The sequence below is a fragment of the Phoenix dactylifera genome, chromosome 4 (genome assembly GCF_051530095.1).
Source record: "Phoenix dactylifera cultivar Ajwa chromosome 4, Ajwa_hap1_PhDact_Kaust_v1.1, whole genome shotgun sequence".
Taxonomy (NCBI): domain Eukaryota; kingdom Viridiplantae; phylum Streptophyta; class Magnoliopsida; order Arecales; family Arecaceae; genus Phoenix; species Phoenix dactylifera.
Window position 1 is genome coordinate 35077353 of NC_143193.1, and position 17735 is coordinate 35095087.

General features: G+C 49.3%; 45 non-coding genes and 3 pseudogenes across 45 annotated transcripts; all 48 read right to left on the reverse strand.

Moving 5' to 3' along the window:
- Nucleotides 1-161: 161 nt before the first annotated feature.
- On the reverse strand, nt 162-280 carry LOC149756876 (5S ribosomal RNA). The gene has a single exon (XR_016411691.1). It is a non-coding gene; the product is annotated as a 5S ribosomal RNA (ribosomal RNA).
- A 246-nt stretch (nt 281-526) lies between these two features.
- On the reverse strand, nt 527-645 carry LOC149756877 (5S ribosomal RNA). The gene has a single exon (XR_016401962.1). It is a non-coding gene; the product is annotated as a 5S ribosomal RNA (ribosomal RNA).
- Nucleotides 646-891: 246 nt separating this feature from the next.
- LOC149756878 (5S ribosomal RNA) lies at nt 892-1010 on the reverse strand. Its single transcript, XR_016411815.1, has one exon. It is a non-coding gene; the product is annotated as a 5S ribosomal RNA (ribosomal RNA).
- A 247-nt stretch (nt 1011-1257) lies between these two features.
- Nucleotides 1258-1376, reverse strand: LOC149756879 (5S ribosomal RNA). Its single transcript, XR_016406807.1, has one exon. It is a non-coding gene; the product is annotated as a 5S ribosomal RNA (ribosomal RNA).
- Nucleotides 1377-1622: 246 nt separating this feature from the next.
- On the reverse strand, nt 1623-1741 carry LOC149756880 (5S ribosomal RNA). The gene has a single exon (XR_016401972.1). It is a non-coding gene; the product is annotated as a 5S ribosomal RNA (ribosomal RNA).
- Nucleotides 1742-1987: 246 nt separating this feature from the next.
- Nucleotides 1988-2106, reverse strand: LOC149756881 (5S ribosomal RNA). Its single transcript, XR_016401983.1, has one exon. It is a non-coding gene; the product is annotated as a 5S ribosomal RNA (ribosomal RNA).
- A 246-nt stretch (nt 2107-2352) lies between these two features.
- LOC149756882 (5S ribosomal RNA) lies at nt 2353-2470 on the reverse strand. The gene has a single exon (XR_016406013.1). It is a non-coding gene; the product is annotated as a 5S ribosomal RNA (ribosomal RNA).
- A 247-nt stretch (nt 2471-2717) lies between these two features.
- Nucleotides 2718-2836, reverse strand: LOC149756883 (5S ribosomal RNA). Its single transcript, XR_016412842.1, has one exon. It is a non-coding gene; the product is annotated as a 5S ribosomal RNA (ribosomal RNA).
- A 246-nt stretch (nt 2837-3082) lies between these two features.
- On the reverse strand, nt 3083-3201 carry LOC149756884 (5S ribosomal RNA). The gene has a single exon (XR_016404767.1). It is a non-coding gene; the product is annotated as a 5S ribosomal RNA (ribosomal RNA).
- Nucleotides 3202-3447: 246 nt separating this feature from the next.
- Nucleotides 3448-3566, reverse strand: LOC149756885 (5S ribosomal RNA). Its single transcript, XR_016401994.1, has one exon. It is a non-coding gene; the product is annotated as a 5S ribosomal RNA (ribosomal RNA).
- A 246-nt stretch (nt 3567-3812) lies between these two features.
- On the reverse strand, nt 3813-3931 carry LOC149756886 (5S ribosomal RNA). The gene has a single exon (XR_016402005.1). It is a non-coding gene; the product is annotated as a 5S ribosomal RNA (ribosomal RNA).
- A 246-nt stretch (nt 3932-4177) lies between these two features.
- Nucleotides 4178-4295, reverse strand: LOC149756887 (5S ribosomal RNA). Its single transcript, XR_016407937.1, has one exon. It is a non-coding gene; the product is annotated as a 5S ribosomal RNA (ribosomal RNA).
- A 247-nt stretch (nt 4296-4542) lies between these two features.
- On the reverse strand, nt 4543-4661 carry LOC149756888 (5S ribosomal RNA). Its single transcript, XR_016412843.1, has one exon. It is a non-coding gene; the product is annotated as a 5S ribosomal RNA (ribosomal RNA).
- Nucleotides 4662-4907: 246 nt separating this feature from the next.
- On the reverse strand, nt 4908-5026 carry LOC149756889 (5S ribosomal RNA). Its single transcript, XR_016402147.1, has one exon. It is a non-coding gene; the product is annotated as a 5S ribosomal RNA (ribosomal RNA).
- A 246-nt stretch (nt 5027-5272) lies between these two features.
- Nucleotides 5273-5391, reverse strand: LOC149756890 (5S ribosomal RNA). Its single transcript, XR_016405112.1, has one exon. It is a non-coding gene; the product is annotated as a 5S ribosomal RNA (ribosomal RNA).
- Nucleotides 5392-5637: 246 nt separating this feature from the next.
- Nucleotides 5638-5756, reverse strand: LOC149756891 (5S ribosomal RNA). Its single transcript, XR_016411817.1, has one exon. It is a non-coding gene; the product is annotated as a 5S ribosomal RNA (ribosomal RNA).
- Nucleotides 5757-6002: 246 nt separating this feature from the next.
- LOC149756892 (5S ribosomal RNA) lies at nt 6003-6121 on the reverse strand. Its single transcript, XR_016401757.1, has one exon. It is a non-coding gene; the product is annotated as a 5S ribosomal RNA (ribosomal RNA).
- Nucleotides 6122-6367: 246 nt separating this feature from the next.
- LOC149756893 (5S ribosomal RNA) lies at nt 6368-6486 on the reverse strand. Its single transcript, XR_016408730.1, has one exon. It is a non-coding gene; the product is annotated as a 5S ribosomal RNA (ribosomal RNA).
- A 405-nt stretch (nt 6487-6891) lies between these two features.
- On the reverse strand, nt 6892-7010 carry LOC149756894 (5S ribosomal RNA). The gene has a single exon (XR_016401885.1). It is a non-coding gene; the product is annotated as a 5S ribosomal RNA (ribosomal RNA).
- Nucleotides 7011-7257: 247 nt separating this feature from the next.
- Nucleotides 7258-7376, reverse strand: LOC149756895 (5S ribosomal RNA). Its single transcript, XR_016406047.1, has one exon. It is a non-coding gene; the product is annotated as a 5S ribosomal RNA (ribosomal RNA).
- Nucleotides 7377-7622: 246 nt separating this feature from the next.
- LOC149756896 (5S ribosomal RNA) lies at nt 7623-7741 on the reverse strand. Its single transcript, XR_016403756.1, has one exon. It is a non-coding gene; the product is annotated as a 5S ribosomal RNA (ribosomal RNA).
- Nucleotides 7742-7988: 247 nt separating this feature from the next.
- Nucleotides 7989-8107, reverse strand: LOC149756897 (5S ribosomal RNA). The gene has a single exon (XR_016403407.1). It is a non-coding gene; the product is annotated as a 5S ribosomal RNA (ribosomal RNA).
- Nucleotides 8108-8353: 246 nt separating this feature from the next.
- LOC149756898 (5S ribosomal RNA) lies at nt 8354-8472 on the reverse strand. The gene has a single exon (XR_016403604.1). It is a non-coding gene; the product is annotated as a 5S ribosomal RNA (ribosomal RNA).
- A 246-nt stretch (nt 8473-8718) lies between these two features.
- On the reverse strand, nt 8719-8836 carry LOC149756899 (5S ribosomal RNA; annotated as a pseudogene).
- Nucleotides 8837-9083: 247 nt separating this feature from the next.
- On the reverse strand, nt 9084-9202 carry LOC149756900 (5S ribosomal RNA). Its single transcript, XR_016412844.1, has one exon. It is a non-coding gene; the product is annotated as a 5S ribosomal RNA (ribosomal RNA).
- A 246-nt stretch (nt 9203-9448) lies between these two features.
- LOC149756901 (5S ribosomal RNA) lies at nt 9449-9567 on the reverse strand. The gene has a single exon (XR_016401433.1). It is a non-coding gene; the product is annotated as a 5S ribosomal RNA (ribosomal RNA).
- A 246-nt stretch (nt 9568-9813) lies between these two features.
- LOC149756902 (5S ribosomal RNA) lies at nt 9814-9932 on the reverse strand. The gene has a single exon (XR_016402769.1). It is a non-coding gene; the product is annotated as a 5S ribosomal RNA (ribosomal RNA).
- A 246-nt stretch (nt 9933-10178) lies between these two features.
- LOC149756903 (5S ribosomal RNA) lies at nt 10179-10297 on the reverse strand. The gene has a single exon (XR_016403254.1). It is a non-coding gene; the product is annotated as a 5S ribosomal RNA (ribosomal RNA).
- A 247-nt stretch (nt 10298-10544) lies between these two features.
- On the reverse strand, nt 10545-10663 carry LOC149756904 (5S ribosomal RNA). The gene has a single exon (XR_016403873.1). It is a non-coding gene; the product is annotated as a 5S ribosomal RNA (ribosomal RNA).
- A 246-nt stretch (nt 10664-10909) lies between these two features.
- On the reverse strand, nt 10910-11028 carry LOC149756905 (5S ribosomal RNA). The gene has a single exon (XR_016402016.1). It is a non-coding gene; the product is annotated as a 5S ribosomal RNA (ribosomal RNA).
- A 246-nt stretch (nt 11029-11274) lies between these two features.
- On the reverse strand, nt 11275-11393 carry LOC149756906 (5S ribosomal RNA). The gene has a single exon (XR_016404920.1). It is a non-coding gene; the product is annotated as a 5S ribosomal RNA (ribosomal RNA).
- A 246-nt stretch (nt 11394-11639) lies between these two features.
- Nucleotides 11640-11757, reverse strand: LOC149756907 (5S ribosomal RNA). Its single transcript, XR_016407561.1, has one exon. It is a non-coding gene; the product is annotated as a 5S ribosomal RNA (ribosomal RNA).
- A 247-nt stretch (nt 11758-12004) lies between these two features.
- LOC149756908 (5S ribosomal RNA) lies at nt 12005-12123 on the reverse strand. Its single transcript, XR_016412845.1, has one exon. It is a non-coding gene; the product is annotated as a 5S ribosomal RNA (ribosomal RNA).
- Nucleotides 12124-12369: 246 nt separating this feature from the next.
- LOC149756909 (5S ribosomal RNA) lies at nt 12370-12488 on the reverse strand. The gene has a single exon (XR_016408731.1). It is a non-coding gene; the product is annotated as a 5S ribosomal RNA (ribosomal RNA).
- Nucleotides 12489-12734: 246 nt separating this feature from the next.
- On the reverse strand, nt 12735-12853 carry LOC149756910 (5S ribosomal RNA). Its single transcript, XR_016411818.1, has one exon. It is a non-coding gene; the product is annotated as a 5S ribosomal RNA (ribosomal RNA).
- Nucleotides 12854-13100: 247 nt separating this feature from the next.
- LOC149756911 (5S ribosomal RNA) lies at nt 13101-13219 on the reverse strand. The gene has a single exon (XR_016411819.1). It is a non-coding gene; the product is annotated as a 5S ribosomal RNA (ribosomal RNA).
- A 246-nt stretch (nt 13220-13465) lies between these two features.
- Nucleotides 13466-13583, reverse strand: LOC149756912 (5S ribosomal RNA; annotated as a pseudogene).
- Nucleotides 13584-13830: 247 nt separating this feature from the next.
- LOC149756913 (5S ribosomal RNA) lies at nt 13831-13949 on the reverse strand. Its single transcript, XR_016403408.1, has one exon. It is a non-coding gene; the product is annotated as a 5S ribosomal RNA (ribosomal RNA).
- A 246-nt stretch (nt 13950-14195) lies between these two features.
- LOC149756914 (5S ribosomal RNA) lies at nt 14196-14314 on the reverse strand. Its single transcript, XR_016402027.1, has one exon. It is a non-coding gene; the product is annotated as a 5S ribosomal RNA (ribosomal RNA).
- A 246-nt stretch (nt 14315-14560) lies between these two features.
- LOC149756915 (5S ribosomal RNA) lies at nt 14561-14678 on the reverse strand (annotated as a pseudogene).
- Nucleotides 14679-14925: 247 nt separating this feature from the next.
- Nucleotides 14926-15044, reverse strand: LOC149756916 (5S ribosomal RNA). Its single transcript, XR_016412846.1, has one exon. It is a non-coding gene; the product is annotated as a 5S ribosomal RNA (ribosomal RNA).
- Nucleotides 15045-15290: 246 nt separating this feature from the next.
- On the reverse strand, nt 15291-15409 carry LOC149756917 (5S ribosomal RNA). Its single transcript, XR_016401434.1, has one exon. It is a non-coding gene; the product is annotated as a 5S ribosomal RNA (ribosomal RNA).
- A 246-nt stretch (nt 15410-15655) lies between these two features.
- Nucleotides 15656-15774, reverse strand: LOC149756918 (5S ribosomal RNA). The gene has a single exon (XR_016402038.1). It is a non-coding gene; the product is annotated as a 5S ribosomal RNA (ribosomal RNA).
- A 246-nt stretch (nt 15775-16020) lies between these two features.
- Nucleotides 16021-16139, reverse strand: LOC149756919 (5S ribosomal RNA). Its single transcript, XR_016403255.1, has one exon. It is a non-coding gene; the product is annotated as a 5S ribosomal RNA (ribosomal RNA).
- A 247-nt stretch (nt 16140-16386) lies between these two features.
- LOC149756920 (5S ribosomal RNA) lies at nt 16387-16505 on the reverse strand. The gene has a single exon (XR_016403874.1). It is a non-coding gene; the product is annotated as a 5S ribosomal RNA (ribosomal RNA).
- Nucleotides 16506-16751: 246 nt separating this feature from the next.
- Nucleotides 16752-16870, reverse strand: LOC149756921 (5S ribosomal RNA). Its single transcript, XR_016402050.1, has one exon. It is a non-coding gene; the product is annotated as a 5S ribosomal RNA (ribosomal RNA).
- Nucleotides 16871-17116: 246 nt separating this feature from the next.
- On the reverse strand, nt 17117-17235 carry LOC149756922 (5S ribosomal RNA). The gene has a single exon (XR_016402060.1). It is a non-coding gene; the product is annotated as a 5S ribosomal RNA (ribosomal RNA).
- A 247-nt stretch (nt 17236-17482) lies between these two features.
- Nucleotides 17483-17601, reverse strand: LOC149756923 (5S ribosomal RNA). Its single transcript, XR_016413030.1, has one exon. It is a non-coding gene; the product is annotated as a 5S ribosomal RNA (ribosomal RNA).
- Nucleotides 17602-17735: the final 134 nt, after the last annotated feature.

Genomic DNA, 17735 nt, shown 5'->3' on the forward strand with positions numbered 1-17735 from the left:
CATAGGATTCAACGCGCTGTTCCGCTATGCGGCATGGCACCGCGAGTCTCCGGACTCAGTTTATTTTCGGGGGAAAAAAATTATCCGAAGAGGAAAAGCCAAAAGCCGAAAAATTAAAAATTAATGTTATCAAAAAATAAAAAAGCGGGCAAAAAATAAAAGGGGTGCAACACGAGGACTTCCCAGGGGGTCACCCATCCAAGTACTACTCTCGCCCAAGCACGCTTAACTGCGGAGTTCTGATGGGATCCGGTGCATTAGTGCTGGTATGATCGCACCCATGATATGCCCTTCGAAACTCCCTTTTATGACAAAGCAGCAGACCTCGACGGCCCGAGACATTCGCGCTGCCGGGGCCGTTCTGGCGTAGGATTCAACGCGCTATTCCGCTATGCGGCATGGCACCGCGAGTCTCCGGACTCAGTTTATTTTCGAGGAAAAAAAATTATCCGAAGAGGAAAAGCCAAAAGCCGAAAAATTAAAAATAAATATTATCAAAAAATAAAAAAGCGGGCAAAAAATAAAAGGGGTGCAACACGAGGACTTCCCAGGGGGTCACCCATCCTAGTACTACTCTCGCCCAAGCACGCTTAACTGCGGAGTTCTGATGGGATCCGGTGCATTAGTGCTGGTATGATCGCACCCATGACATGCCCATCGAAACACCCTTTTATGACAAAGCAGCAGACCTCGACGGCCCGAGACATTCGCGCTGCCGGGGCCGTTCTGGCGTAGGATTCAACGCGCTGTTCCGCTATGCGGCATGGCACCGCGAGTCTCCGGACTCAGTTTATTTTCGGGGGAAAAAAATTATCCGAAGAGGAAAAGCCAAAAGCCGAAAAATTAAAAATAAATATTATCAAAAAATAAAAAAGCGGGCAAAAAATAAAAAGGGTGCAACACGAGGACTTCCCAGGGGGTCACCCATCCTAGTACTACTCTCGCCCAAGCACGCTTAACTGCGGAGTTCTGATGGGATCCGGTGCATTAGTGCTGGTATGATCGCACCCATGACATGCCCTTCGAAACTCCCTAGTATGACAAAGCAGCAGACCTCGACGGCCCGAGACATTCACGCTGCCGGGGCCGTTCTGGCGTAGGATTCAACGCGCTGGTCCCGCTATGCGGCATGGCACCGCCAGTCTCCGGACTCAGTTTATTGTCGGAGGAAAAAAATTATCCGAAGAGGAAAAGCCAAAAGCCGAAAAATTAAAAATAAATATTATCAAAAAATAAAAAAGCGGGCAAAAAATAAAAAGGGTGCAACACAAGGACTTCCCAGGGTGTCACCCATCCTAGTACTACTCTCGCCCAAGCACGCTTAACTGCGGAGTTCTGATGGGATCCGGTGCATTAGTGCTGGTATGATCGCACCCAAGACATGCCCTTCGAAACTCCCTTTTAAAACAAAGCAGCAGACCTCGACGGCCCGAGACATTCGCGCTGCGGGGGCCGTTCTGGCGTATGATTCAACGCGCTGTTCCGCTATGCGGCATGGCACCGCCAGTCTCCGGACTCAGTTTATTTTCGGGGGGAAAAAATTATCCGAAGAGGAAAAGCCAAAAGCCAAAAAATTAAAAATAAATATTATCAAAAAATAAAAAAGCGGGCAAAAAATAAAAGGGGTGCAACACGAGGACTTCCCAGGGGGTCACCCATCCTAGTACTACTCTCGCCCAAGCACGCTTAACTGCGGAGTTCTGATGGGATCCGGTGCATTAGTGCTGGTATGATCGCACCCATGACATGCCCATCGAAACACCCTTTTATGACAAAGCAGCAGACCTCGACGGCCCGAGACATTCGCGCTGCCGGGGCCGTTCTGGCGTAGGATTCAACGCGCTGTTCCGCTATGCGGCATGGCACCGCGAGTCTCCGGACTCAGTTTATTTTCGAGGAAAAAAAATTATCCGAAGAGGAAAAGCCAAAAGCCGAAAAATTAAAAATAAATGTTATCAAAAAATAAAAAAGCGGGCAAAAAATAATAGGGGTGCAACACGAGGACTTCCCAGGGGGTCACCCATCCTAGTACTACTCTCGCCCAAGCACGCTTAACTGCGGAGTTCTGATGGGATCCGGTGCATTAGTGCTGGTATGATCGCACCCATGATATGCCCTTCGAAACTCCCTTTTATGACAAAGCAGCAGACCTCGACGGCCCGAGACATTCGCGCTGCCGGGGCCGTTCTGGCGTAGGATTCAACGCACTGTTCCGCTATGCGGCATGGCACCGCGAGTCTCCGGACTCAGTTTATTTTCGAGGGAAAAAAATTATCCGAAGAGGAAAAGCCAAAAGCCGAAAAATTAAAAATAAATATTATCAAAAAATAAAAAAGCGGGCAAAAAATAAAAGGGGTGCAACACGAGGACTTCCCGGGGGTCACCCATCCTAGTACTACTCTCGCCCAAGCACGCTTAACTTCGAAGTTCTGATGGGATCCGGTGCATTAGTGCTGGTATGATCGCACCCATGATATGCCCTTCGAAACTCCCTTTTATGACAAAGCAGCAGACCTCGACCGCCCGAGACATTCGCGCTGCCGGGGCCGTTCTGGCGTAGGATTCAACGCGCTGGTCCCGCTATGCGGCATGGCACCGCCAGTCTTCGGACTCAGTTTATTGTCGGGGGAAAAAAATTATCCGAAGAGGAAAAGCCAAAAGCCAAAAAATTAAAAATAAATATTATCAAAAAATAAAAAAGCGGGCAAAAAATAAAAAGGGTGCAACACGAGGACTTCTCAGGGGGTCACCCATCCTAGTACTACTCTCGCCCAAGCACGCTTAACTGCGGAGTTCTGATGGGATCCGGTGCATTAGTGCTGGTATGATCGCACCCAAGACATGCCCTTCGAAACTCCCTTTTATGACAAAGCAGCAGACCTCGACGGCCCGAGACATTCGCGCTGCCGGGGCCGTTCTGGCGTAGGATTCAACACGCTGTTCCGCTATGCGGCATGGCACCGCCAGTCTCCGGACTCAGTTTATTTTCGGGGAAAAAAAATTATCCGAAGAGGAAAAGACAAAAGCCGAAAAATAAAAAATAAATGTTATCAAAAAATAAAAAAGCGGGCAAAAAATAAAAGGGGTGCAACACGAGGACTTCCCAGGGGGTCACCCATCCTAGTACTACTCTCGCCCAAGCACGCTTAACTGCGAAGTTCTGATGGGATCCGGTGTATTAGTGCTGGTATGATCGCACCTAAGACATGCCCTTCGAAACTCCCTTTTAATACAAAGCAGCAGACCTCGACGGCCCGAGACATTCGCGCTGCCGGGGCCGTTCTGGCGTATGATTCAACGCGCTGTTCCGCTATGCGGCATGGCACCGCCAGTCTCCGGACTCAGTTTATTTTCGGGGGGAAAAAATTATCCGAAGAGGAAAAGCCAAAAGCCAAAAAATTAAAAATAAATATTATCAAAAAATAAAAAAGCGGGCAAAAAATAAAAGGGGTGCAACACGAGGACTTCCCAGGGGGTCACCCATCCTAGTACTACTCTCGCCCAAGCACGCTTAACTGCGGAGTTCTGATGGGATCCGGTGCATTAGTGCTGGTATGATCGCACCCATGACATGCCCATCGAAACACCCTTTTATGACAAAGCAGCAGACCTCGACGGCCCGACACATTCGCGCTGCCGGGGCCGTTCTGGCGTAGGATTCAACGCGCTGTTCCGCTATGCGGCATGGCACCGCGAGTCTCCGGACTCAGTTTATTTTCGAGGGAAAAAAATTATCCGAAGAGGAAAAGCCAAAAGCCGAAAAATTAAAAATAAATGTTATCAAAAAATAAAAAAGCGGGTAAAAAATAAAAGGGGTGCAACACGAGGACTTCCCAGGGGGTCACCCATCCTAGTACTACTCTCGCCCAAGCACGCTTAACTGCGGAGTTCTGATGGGATCCGGTGCATTAGTGCTGGTATGATCGCACCCATGATATGCCCTTCGAAACTCCCTTTTATGACAAAGCAGCAGACCTCGACGGCCCGAGACATTCGCGCTGCCGGGGCCGTTCTGGCGTAGGATTCAACGCGCTGTTCCGCTATGCGGCATGGCACCGCGAGTCTCCGGACTCAGTTTATTTTCGAGGGAAAAAAATTATCCGAAGAGGAAAAGCCAAAAGCCGAAAAATTAAAAATAAATATTATCAAAAAATAAAAAAGCGGGCAAAAAATAAAACGGGTGCAACACGAGGACTTCCCGGGGGTCACCCATCCTAGTACTACTCTCGCCCAAGCACGCTTAACTGCGAAGTTCTGATGGGATCCGGTGCATTAGTGCTGGTATGATCGCACCCATGATATGCCCTTCGAAACTCCCTTTTATGACGAAGCAGCAGACCTCGACCGCCCGAGACATTCGCGCTGCCGGGGCCGTTCTGGCGTAGGATTCAACGCGCTGGTCCCGCTATGCGGTATGGCACCGCCAGTCTTCGGACTCAGTTTATTGTCGGGGGAAAAAAATTATCCGAAGAGGAAAAGCCAAAAGCCAAAAAATTAAAAATAAATATTATCAAAAAATAAAAAAGCGGGCAAAAAATAAAAAGGGTGCAACACGAGGACTTCTCAGGGGGTCACCCATCCTAGTACTACTCTCGCCCAAGCACGCTTAACTGCGGAGTTCTGATGGGATCCGGTGCATTAGTGCTGGTATGATCGCACCCAAGACATGCCCTTCGAAACTCCCTTTTATGACAAAGCAGCAGACCTCGACGGCTCGAGACATTCGCGCTGCCGGGGCCGTTCTGGCGTAGGATTCAACACGCTGTTCCGCTATGCGGCATGGCACCGCCAGTCTCCGGACTCAGTTTATTTTCGGGGAGAAAAAATTATCCGAAGAGGAAAAGCCAAAAGCCAAAAAATTAAAAATAAATATTATCAAAAAATAAAAAAGCGGGCAAAAAATAAAAGGGGTGCAACACGAGGACTTCCCAGGGGGTCACCCATCCTAGTACTACTCTCACCCAAGCACGCTTAACTGCGGAGTTCTGATGGGATCCGGTGCATTAGTGCTGGTATGATCGCACCCATGACATGCCCATCGAAACACCCTTTTATGACAAAGCAGTAGACCTCGACGGCCCGAGACATTCGCGCTGCCGGGGCCGTTCTGGCGTAGGATTCAACGCGCTGTTCCGCTATGCGGCATGGCACCGCGAGTCTCCGGACTCAGTTTATTGTCGGAGGAAAAAAATTATCCGAAGAGGAAAAGCCAAAAGCCGAAAAATTAAAAATAAATGTTATCAAAAAATAAAAAAGCGGGCAAAAAATAACAGGGGTGCAACACGAGGACTTCCCAGGGGGTCACCCATCCTAGTACTACTCTCGCCCAAGCACGCTTAACAGCGAAGTTCTGATGGGATCCGGTGCATTAGTGCTGGTATGATCGCACCCATGATATGCCCTTCGAAACTCCCTTTTATGACAAAGCAGCAGACCTCGACGGCCCGAGACATTCGCGTTGCCGGGGCCGTTCTGGCGTAGGATTCAACGCGCTGGTCCCGCTATGCGGCATGGCACCGCCAGTCTCCGGACTCAGTTTATTGTCGGGGGAAAAAATTATCCGAAGAGGAAAAGCCAAAAGCTAAAAAATTAAAAATAAATATTATCAAAAAATAAAAAAGCGGGCAAAAAATAAAAAGGGTGCAACACGAGGACTTCCCAGGGGGTCACCCATCCTAGTACTACTCTCGCCCAAGCACGCTTAACTGCGGAGTTCTGATGGGATCCGGTGCATTAGTGCTGGTATGATCGCACCCAAGACATGCCCTTCGAAACTCCCTTTTATGACAAAGCAGCAGACCTCGACGGCCCGAGACATTCGCGCTGCCGGGGCCGTTCTGGCGTAGGATTCAACGCGCTGTTCCGCTATGCGGCATGGCACCGCCAGTCTCCGGACTCAGTTTATTTTCGGGGGAAAAAAATTATCCGAAGAGGAAAAGACAAAAGCCGAAAAATAAAAAATAAATGTCATCAAAAAATAAAAAAGCGGGCAAAAAATAAAAGGGGTGCAACACGAGGACTTCCCATGGGGTCACCCATCCTAGTACTACTCTCGCCCAAGCACGCTTAACTGCAGAGTTCTGATGGGATCCGGTGCATTAGTGCTGGTATGATCGCACCCATGACATGCCCTTCGAAACTCCCTTTTATGACAAAGCAGCAGACCTCGACGGCCCGAGACATTCGCGCTGCCGGGGCCGTTCTGGCGTATGATTCAACGCGCTGTTCCGTTATGCGGCATGGCACCGCCAGTCTCCGGACTCAGTTTATTTTCGGGGGGAAAAAATTATCCGAAGAGGAAAAGCCAAAAGCCAAAAAATTAAAAATAAATATTATCAAAAAATAAAAAAGCGGGCAAAAAATAAAAAGGGTGCAACACGAGGACTTCCCAGGGGGTCACCCATCCTAGTACTTCTCTCGCCCAAGCACGCTTAACTGCGGAGTTATGATGGGATCCGGTGCATTAGTGCTGGTATGATCGCAGCCATGACATACCCTTCGAAACTCCCTTTTATGACAAAGCAGCAGACCGCGACGGCCCGAGACATTCGCGCTGCCGGGGCCGTTCTGGCGTAGGATTCAACGCGCTGTTCCGCTATGCGGCATGGCACCGCCAGTCTCCGGACTCAGTTTATTTTCGGGAAAAAAAAATTACCCTTCGAAACTCCCTTTTATGACAAAGCAGCAGACCGCGACGGCCCGAGACATTCGCGCTGCCGGGGCCGTTCTGGCGTAGGATTCAACGCGCTGTTCCGCTATGCGGCATGGCACCGCCAGTCTCCGGACTCAGTTTATTTTCGGGAAAAAAAATTATCCGAAGAGGGAAAGCCAAAAGCCAAAAAATTAAAAATAAATATTATCAAAAAATAAAAAAGCGGGCAAAAAATAAAAAGGGTGCAACACGAGGACTTCCCAGGAGGTCACCCATCCTAGTACTACTCTCGCCCAAGCACGCTTAACTGCGGAGTTCTGATGGGATCCAGTGCATTAGTGCTGGTATGATCGCACCCATGACATGCCCTTCGAAACTCCCTTTTATGACAAAGCAGCAGACCTCGACGGCCCGAGACATTCACGCTGCCGGGGCCGTTCTGGCGTAGGATTCAACGCGCTGGTCCCGCTATGCGGCATGGCACCGCCAGTCTCCGGACTCAGTTTATTGTTGGAGGAAAAAAATTATCCGAAGAGGAAAAGCCAAAAGCCGAAAAATTTAAAATAAATATTATCAAAAAATAAAAATGCGGGCAAAAAATAAAAAGGGTGCAACACGAGGACTTCCCAGGGGGTCACCCATCCTAGTACTACTCTCGCCCAAGCACGCTTAACTGCGGAGTTATGATGGGATCCGGTGCATTAGTGCTGGTATGATCGCACCCAAGACATGCCCTTCGAAACTCCCTTTTAATACAAAGCAGCAGACCTCGACGGCCCGAGACATTCGCGCTGCCGGGGCCGTTCTGGCGTATGATTCAACGCGCTGTTCCGCTATGCGGCATGGCACCGCCAGTCTCCGGACTCAGTTTATTTTCGGGGGGAAAAAATTATCCGAAGAGGAAAAGCCAAAAGCCAAAAAATTAAAAATAAATATTATCAAAAAATAAAAAAGCGGGCAAAAAATAAAAGGGGTGCAACACGAGGACTTCCCAGGGGGTAACCCATCCTAGTACTACTCTCGCCCAAGCACGCTTAACTGCGGAGTACAGATGGGATCCGGTGCATTAGTGCTGGTATGATCGCACCCATGATATGCCCTTCGAAACTCCCTTTTATGGCAAAGCAGCAGACCTCGACGGCCCGAGACATTCGCGCTGCCGGAGCCGTTCTGGCGTAGGATTCAACGCGCTGGTCCCGCTATGCGGCATGGCACCGCCAGTCTCCGGACTCAGTTTATTTTCGGGGGAAAAAAATTATCCGAAGAGGAAAAGCCAAAAGCCAAAAAATTAAAAATAAATATTATCAAAAAATAAAAAAGCGGGCAAAAAATAAAAGGGGTGCAACACGAGGACTTCCCAGGGGGTCACCCATCCTAGTACTACTCTCGCCCAAGCACGCTTAACTGCTGAGTTCTGATGGGATCCGGTGCATTAGTGCTGGTATGATCGCACCCATGACATGCCCTTCGAAACTCCCTTTTAAAACAAAGCAGCAGACCTCGACGGCCCGAGACATTCGCGATGCGGGGGCCGTTCTGGCGTATGATTCAACACGCTGTTCCGCTATGCGGCATGGCACCGCCAGTCTCCGGACTCAGTTTATTTTCGGGGGGAAAAAATTATCCGAAGAGGAAAAGCCAAAAGCCGAAAAATTAAAAATAAATGTTATCAAAAAATAAAAAAGCGGGCAAAAAATAAAAGGGGTGCAACACGAGGACTTCCCAGGGGGTCACCCATCCTTGTACTGCTCTCGCCCTAGCACGCTTAACTGCGGAGTTCTGATGGGATCCGGTGCATTAGTGCTGGTATGATCGCACCCATGATATGCCCTTCGAAACTCCCTTTTATGACAAAGCAGCAGACCTCGACGTCCCGAGACATTCGCGCTGCCGGGGCCGTTCTGGCGTAGGATTCAACGCGCTGTTCCGCTATGCGGCATGGCACCGCGAGTCTCCGGACTCAGTTTATTTTCGAGGGAAAAAAATTATCCGAAGAGGAAAAGCCAAAAGCCGAAAAATTAAAAATAAATATTATCAAAAAATAAAAAAGCGGGCAAAAAATAAAAGGGGTGCAACACGAGGACTTCCTGGGGGTCACCCATCCTAGTACTACTCTCGCCCAAGCACGCTTAACTGCGCAGTTCTGATGGGATCCGGTGCATTAGTGCTGGTATGATCGCACCCATGATATGCCCTTCGAAACTCCCTTTTATGACAAAGCAGCAGACCTCGACCGCCCGAGACAGTCGCGCTGCCGGGGCCGTTCTGGCGTAGGATTCGACGCGCTGGTCCCGCTATGCGGCATGGCACCGCCAGTCTCCGGACTCAGTTTATTGTCGGGGGAAAAAAATTATCCGAAGAGGAAAAGCCAAAAGCCAAAAAATTAAAAATAAATATTATCAAAAAATAAAAAAGCGGGCAAAAAATAAAAAGGGTGCAACACGAGGACTTCTCAGGGGGTCACCCATCCTAGTACTACTCTCGCCCAAGCACGCTTAACTGCGGAGTTCTGATGGGATCCGGTGCATTAGTGCTGGTATGATCGCACCCAAGACATGCCTTTCGAAACTCCCTTTTATGACAAAGCAGCAGACCTCGACGGCCCGAGACATTCGCGCTGCCGGGGCCGTTCTGGCGTAGGATTCAACACGCTGTTCCGCTATGCGGCATGGCACCGCCAGTCTCCGGACTCAGTTTATTTTTGGGGGAAAAAAATTATCCGAAGAGGAAAAGACAAAAGCCGAAAAATAAAAAATAAATGTTATCAAAAAATAAAAAAGCAGGCAAAAAATAAAAGGGGTGCAACACGAGGACTTCCCAGGGGGTCACCCATCCTAGTACTACTCTCGCCCAAGCACGCTTAACTGCAGAGTTCTGATGGGATCCGGTGCATTAGTGCTGGTATGATCGCACCCATGATATGCCCTTCGAAACTCCCTTTTATGACAAAGCAGCAGACCTCGACGGCCCGAGACATTCGCGCTGCCGGGGCCGTTCTGGCGTAGGATTCAACGCGCTGTTCCGCTATGCGGCATGGCACCGCGAGTCTCCGGACTCAGTTTATTTTCGAGGGAAAAAAATTATCCGAAGAGGAAAAGCCAAAAGCCGAAAAATTAAAAATAAATATTATCAAAAAATAAAAAAGCGGGCAAAAAATAAAAGGGGTGCAACACGAGGACTTCCCAGGGGGTCACCCATCCTAGTACTACTCTCGCCCAAGCACGCTTAACTGCGGAGTTCTGATGGGATCCGGTGCATTAGTGTTGGTATGATCGCACCCATGACATGCCCATCGAAACACCCTTTTATGACAAAGCAGCAGACCTCGACGGCCCGAGACATTCGCGCTGCCGGGGCCGTTCTGGCGTAGGATTCAACGCGCAGTTCCGCTATGCGGCATGGCACCGCGAGTCTTCGGACTCAGTTTATTTTCGAGGGAAAAAAATTATCCGAAGAGGAAAAGCCAAAAGCCGAAAAATTAAAAATAAATATTATCAAAAAATAAAAAAGCGGGCAAAAAATAAAAAGGGTGCAACACGAGGACTTTCCAGGGGGTCACCCATCCTAGTACTACTCTCGCCCAAGCACGCTTAACTGCGGAGTTCTGATGGGATCCGGTGCATTAGTGCTGGTATGATCGCACCCATGACATGCCCTTCGAAACTCCCTAGTATGACAAAGCAGCAGACCTCGACGGCCCGAGACATTCACGCTGCCGGGGCCGTTCTGGCGTAGGATTCAACGCGCTGGTCCCGCTATGCGGCATGGCACCGCCAATCTCCGGACTCAGTTTATTGTCGGAGGAAAAAAATTATCCGAAGAGGAAAAGCCAAAAGCCGAAAAATTAAAAATAAATATTATCAAAAAATAAAAAAGCGGGCAAAAAATAAAAAGGGTGCAACACAAGGACTTCCCAGGGGATCACCCATCCTAGTACTACTCTCGCCCAAGCACGCTTAACTGCGGAGTTCTGATGGGATCCGGTGCATTAGTGCTGGTATGATCGCACCCAAGACATGCCCTTCGAAACTCCCTTTTAAAACAAAGCAGCAGACCTCGACGGCCCGAGACATTCACGCTGCGGGGGCCGTTCTGGCGTATGATTCAACACGCTGTTCCGCTATGCGGCATGGCACCGCCAGTCTCCGGACTCAGATTATTTTCGGGGGGAAAAAATTATCCGAAGAGGAAAAGCCAAAAGCCAAAAAATTAAAAATAAATATTATCAAAAAATAAAAAAGCGGGCAAAAAATAAAAGGGGTGCAACACGAGGACTTCCCAGGGGGTCACCCATCCTAGTACTACTCTCGCCCAAGCACGCTTAACTGCGGAGTTCTGATGGGATCCGGTGCATTAGTGCTGGTATGATCGCACCCCTGACATGCCCATCGAAACACCCTTTTATGACAAAGCAGCAGACCTCGACGGCCCGAGATATTCGCGCTGCCGGGGCCGTTCTGGCGTAGAATTCGACGCGCTGTTCCGCTATGCGGCATGGCTCCGCGAGTCTCCGGACTCAGTTTATTTTCGAGGGAAAAAAATTATCCGAAGAGGAAAAGCCAAAAGCCGAAAAATTAAAAATAAATGTTATCAAAAAATAAAAAAGCGGGCAAAAAATAAAAGGGGTGCAACACGAAGACTTCCCAGGGGGTCACCCATCCTAGTACTACTCTCGCCCAAGCACGCTTAACTGCGGAGTTCTGATGGGATCCGGTGCATTAGTGCTGGTATGATCGCACGCATGATATGCCCTTCGAAACTCCCTTTTATGACAAAGCAGCAGACCTCGACGGCCCGAGACATTCGCGCTGCCGGGGCCGTTCTGGCGTAGGATTCAACGCGCTGTTCCGCTATGCGGCATGGCACCGCGAGTCTCCGGACTCAGTTTATTTTCGAGGGAAAAAAATTATCCGAAGAGGAAAAGCCAAAAGCCGAAAAATTAAAAATAAATATTATCAAAAAATAAAAAAGCGGGCAAAAAATAAAAGGGGTGCAACACGAGGACTTCCTGGGGGTCACCCATCCTAGTACTACTCTCGCCCAAGCACGCTTAACTGCGAAGTTCTGATGGGATCCGGTGCATTAGTGCTGGTATGATCGCACCCATGATATGCCCTTCGAAACTCCCTTTTATGACAAAGCAGCAGACCTCGACCGCCCGAGACATTCGCGCTGCCGGGGCCGTTCTGGCGTAGGATTCGACGCGCTGGTCCCGCTATGCGGCATGGCACCGCCAGTCTCCGGACTCGGTTTATTGTCGGGGGAAAAAAATTATCCGAAGAGGAAAAGCCAAAAGCCAAAAAATTAAAAATAAATATTATCAAAAAATAAAAAAGCGGGCAAAAAATAAAAAGGGTGCAACACGAGGACTTCTCAGGGGGTCACCCATCCTAGTACTACTCTCGCCCAAGCACGCTTAACTGCGGAGTTCTGATGGGATCCGGTGCATTAGTGCTGGTATGATCGCACCCAAGACATGCCCTTCGAAACTCCCTTTTATGACAAAGCAGCAGACCTCGACGGCCCGAGACATTCGCGCTGCCGGGGCCGTTCTGGCGTAGGATTCAACACGCTGTTCCGCTATGCGGCATGGCACCGCCAGTCTCCGGACTCAGTTTATTTTCGGGGGGAAAAAATTATCCGAAGAGGAAAAGCCAAAAGCCAAAAAATTAAAAATAAATATTATCAAAAAATAAAAAAGCGGGCAAAAAATAAAAAGGGTGCAACACGAGGACTTCCCAGGGGGTCACCCATCCTAGTACTTCTCTCGCCCAAGCACGCTTAACTGCGGAGTTATGATGGGATCCGGTGCATTAGTGCTGGTATGATCGCAGCCATGACATACCCTTCGAAACTCCCTTTTATGACAAAGCAGCAGACCGCGACGGCCCGAGACATTCGCGCTGCCGGGGCCGTTCTGGCGTAGGATTCAACGCGCTGTTCCGCTATGCGGCATGGCACCGCCAGTCTCCGGACTCAGTTTATTTTCGGGAAAAAAAAATTATCCGAAGAGGAAAAGCCAAAAGCCGAAAAATTAAAAATAAATATTATCAAAAAATAAAAAAGCGGGCAAAAAATAAAAAGGGTGCAACACGAGGACTTCCCAGGGGGTCACCCATCCTAGTACTACTCTCGCCCAAGCACGCTTAACTGCGGAGTTCTGATGGGATCCGGTGCATTAGTGCTGGTATGATCGCACCCATGACATGCCCTTCGAAACTCCCTTTTATGACAAAGCAGCAGACCTCGACGGCCCGAGACATTCACGCTGCCGGGGCCGTTCTGGCGTAGGATTCAACGCGCTGGTCCCGCTATGCGGCATGGCACCGCCAGTCTCCGGACTCAGTTTATTGTTGGAGGAAAAAAATTATCCGAAGAGGAAAAGCCAAAAGCCGAAAAATTTAAAATAAATATTATCAAAAAATAAAAATGCGGGCAAAAAATAAAAAGGGTGCAACACGAGGACTTCCCAGGGGGTCACCCATCCTAGTACTACTCTCGCCCAAGCACGCTTAACTGCGGAGTTCTGATGGGATCCGGTGCATTAGTGCTGGTATGATCGCACCCAAGACATGCCCTTCGAAACTCCCTTTTAATACAAAGCAGCAGACCTCGACGGCCCGAGACATTCGCGCTGCCGGGGCCGTTCTGGCGTATGATTCAACGCGCTGTTCCGCTATGCGGCATGGCACCGCCAGTCTCCGGACTCAGTTTATTTTCGGGGGGAAAAAATTATCCGAAGAGGAAAAGCCAAAAGCCAAAAAATTAAAAATAGATATTATCAAAAAATAAAAAAGCGGGCAAAAAATAAAAGGGGTGCAACACGAGGACTTCCCAGGGGGTAACCCATCCTAGTACTACTCTCGCCCAAGCACGCTTACTGCGGAGTACTGATGGGATCCGGTGCATTAGTGCTGGTATGATCGCACCCATGATATGCCCTTCGAAACTCCCTTTTATGGCAAAGCAGCAGACCTCGACGGCCCGAGACATTCGCGCTGCCGGAGCCGTTCTGGCGTAGGATTCAACGCGCTGGTCCCGCTATGCGGCATGGCACCGCCAGTCTCCGGACTCAGTTTATTTTCGGGGGAAAAAAATTATCCGAAGAGGAAAAGCCAAAAGCCAAAAAATTAAAAATAAATATTATCAAAAAATAAAAAAGCGGGCAAAAAATAAAAGGGGTGCAACACGAGGACTTCCCAGGGGGTCACCCATCCTAGTACTACTCTCGCCCAAGCACGCTTAACTGCTGAGTTCTGATGGGATCCGGTGCATTAGTGCTGGTATGATCGCACCCATGACATGCCCTTCGAAACTCCCTTTTAAAACAAAGCAGCAGACCTCGACGGCCCGAGACATTCGCGCTGCGGGGGCCGTTCTGGCGTATGATTCAACACGCTGTTCCGCTATGCGGCATGGCACCGCCAGTCTCCGGACTCAGTTTATTTTCGGGGGGAAAAAATTATCCGAAGAGGAAAAGCCAAAAGCCGAAAAATTAAAAATAAATGTTATCAAAAAATAAAAAAGCGGGCAAAAAATAAAAGGGGTGCAACACGAGGACTTCCCAGGGGGTCACCCATCCTAGTACTACTCTCGCCCAAGCACGCTTAACTGCGGAGTTCTGATGGGATCCGGTGCATTAGTGCTGGTATGATCGCACCCATGATATGCCCTTCGAAACTCCCTTTTATGACAAAGCAGCAGACCTCGACGTCCCGAGACATTCGCGCTGCCGGGGCCGTTCTGGCGTAGGATTCAACGCGCTGTTCCGCTATGCGGCATGGCACCGCGAGTCTCCGGACTCAGTTTATTTTCGAGGGAAAAAAATTATCCGAAGAGGAAAAGCCAAAAGCCGAAAAATTAAAAATAAATATTATCAAAAAATAAAAAAGCGGGCAAAAAATAAAAGGGGTGCAACACGAGGACTTCCTGGGGGTCACCCATCCTAGTACTACTCTCGCCCAAGCACGCTTAACTGCGCAGTTCTGATGGGATCCGGTGCATTAGTGCTGGTATGATCGCACCCATGATATGCCCTTCGAAACTCCCTTTTATGACAAAGCAGCAGACCTCGACCGCCCGAGACATTCGCGCTGCCGGGGCCGTTCTGGCGTAGGATTCGACGCGCTGGTCCCGCTATGCGGCATGGCACCGCCAGTCTCCGGACTCAGTTTATTGTCGGGGGAAAAAAATTATCCGAAGAGGAAAAGCCAAAAGCCAAAAAATTAAAAATAAATATTATCAAAAAATAAAAAAGCGGGCAAAAAATAAAAAGGGTGCAACACGAGGACTTCTCAGGGGGTCACCCATCCTAGTACTACTCTCGCCCAAGCACGCTTAACTGCGGAGTTCTGATGGGATCCGGTGCATTAGTGCTGGTATGATCGCACCCAAGACATGCCCTTCGAAACTCCCTTTTATGACAAAGCAGCAGACCTCGACGGCCCGAGACATTCGCGCTGCCGGGGCCGTTCTGGCGTAGGATTCAACACGCTGTTCCGCTATGCGGCATGGCACCGCCAGTCTCCGGACTCAGTTTATTTTTGGGGGAAAAAAATTATCCGAAGAGGAAAAGACAAAAGCCGAAAAATAAAAAATAAATGTTATCAAAAAATAAAAAAGCAGGCAAAAAATAAAAGGGGTGCAACACGAGGACTTCCCAGGGGGTCACCCATCCTAGTACTACTCTCGCCCAAGCACGCTTAACTGCAGAGTTCTGATGGGATCCGGTGCATTAGTGCTGGTATGATCGCACCCATGATATGCCCTTCGAAACTCCCTTTTATGACAAAGCAGCAGACCTCGACGGCCCGAGACATTCGCGCTGCCGGGGCCGTTCTGGCGTAGGATTCAACGCGCTGTTCCGCTATGCGGCATGGCACCGCGAGTCTCCGGACTCAGTTTATTTTCGAGGGAAAAAAATTATCCGAAGAGGAAAAGCCAAAAGCCGAAAAATTAAAAATAAATATTATCAAAAAATAAAAAAGCGGGCAAAAAATAAAAGGGGTGCAACACGAGGACTTCCCAGGGGGTCACCCATCCTAGTACTACTCTCGCCCAAGCACGCTTAACTGCGGAGTTCTGATGGGATCCGGTGCATTAGTGCTGGTATGATCGCACCCATGACATGCCCATCGAAACACCCTTTTATGACAAAGCAGCAGACCTCGACGGCCCGAGACATTCGCGCTGCCGGGGCCGTTCTGGCGTAGGATTCAACGCGCAGTTCCGCTATGCGGCATGGCACCGCGAGTCTTCGGACTCAGTTTATTTTCGAGGGAAAAAAATTATCCGAAGAGGAAAAGCCAAAAGCCGAAAAATTAAAAATAAATATTACCAAAAAATAAAAAAGCGGGCAAAAAATAAAAAGGGTGCAACACGAGGACTTTCCAGGGGGTCACCCATCCTAGTACTACTCTCGCCCAAGCACGCTTAACTGCGGAGTTCTGATGGGATCCGGTGCATTAGTGCTGGTATGATCGCACCCATGACATGCCCTTCGAAACTCCCTAGTATGACAAAGCAGCAGACCTCGACGGCCCGAGACATTCACGCTGCCGGGGCCGTTCTGGCGTAGGATTCAACGCGCTGGTCCCGCTATGCGGCATGGCACCGCCAATCTCCGGACTCAGTTTATTGTCGGAGGAAAAAAATTATCCGAAGAGGAAAAGCCAAAAGCCGAAAAATTAAAAATAAATATTATCAAAAAATAAAAAAGCGGGCAAAAAATAAAAAGGGTGCAACACAAGGACTTCCCAGGGGATCACCCATCCTAGTACTACTCTCGCCCAAGCACGCTTAACTGCGGAGTTCTGATGGGATCCGGTGCATTAGTGCTGGTATGATCGCACCCAAGACATGCCCTTCGAAACTCCCTTTTAAAACAAAGCAGCAGACCTCGACGCCCCGAGACATTCACGCTGCGGGGGCCGTTCTGGCGTATGATTCAACACGCTGTTCCGCTATGCGGCATGGCACCGCCAGTCTCCGGACTCAGTTTATTTTCGGGGGGAAAAAATTATCCGAAGAGGAAAAGCCAAAAGCCAAAAAATTAAAAATAAATATTATCAAAAAATAAAAAAGCGGGCAAAAAATAAAAGGGGTGCAACACGAGGACTTCCCAGGGGGTCACCCATCCTAGTACTACTCTCGCCCAAGCACGCTTAACTGCGGAGTTCTGATGGGATCCGGTGCATTAGTGCTGGTATGATCGCACCCCTGACATGCCCATCGAAACACCCTTTTATGACAAAGCAGCAGACCTCGACGGCCCGAGATATTCGCGCTGCCGGGGCCGTTCTGGCGTAGGATTCAACGCGCTGTTCCGCTATGCGGCATGGCTCCGCGAGTCTCCGGACTCAGTTTATTTTCGAGGGAAAAAAATTATCCGAAGAGGAAAAGCCAAAAGCCGAAAAATTAAAAATAAATGTTATCAAAAAATAAAAAAGCGGGCAAAAAATAAAAGGGGTGCAACACGAGGACTTCCCAGGGGGTCACCCATCCTAGTACTACTCTCGCCCAAGCACGCTTAACTGCGGAGTTCTGATGGGATCCGGTGCATTAGTGCTGGTATGATCGCACCCATGACATGCCCTTCGAAACTCCCTTTTATGACAAAGCAGCAGACCTCGACGGCCCGAGACATTCACGCTGCCGGGGCCGTTCTGGCGTAGGATTCAACGCGCTGGTCCCGCTATGCGGCATGGCACCGCCAGTCTCCGGACTCAGTTTATTGTTGGAGGAAAAAAATTATCCGAAGAGGAAAAGCCAAAAGCCGAAAAATTTAAAATAAATATTATCAAAAAATAAAAATGCGGGCAAAAAATAAAAAGGGTGCAACACGAGGACTTCCCAGGGGGTCCCCCATCCTAGTACTACTCTCGCCCAAGCACGCTTAACTGCGGAGTTCTGATGGGATCCGGTGCATTAGTGCTGGTATGATCGCACCCAAGACATGCCCTTCGAAACTCCCTTTTAATACAAAGCAGCAGACCTCGACGGCCCGAGACATTCGCGCTGCCGGGGCCGTTCTGGCGTATGATTCAACGCGCTGTTCCGCTATGCGGCATGGCACCGCCAGTCT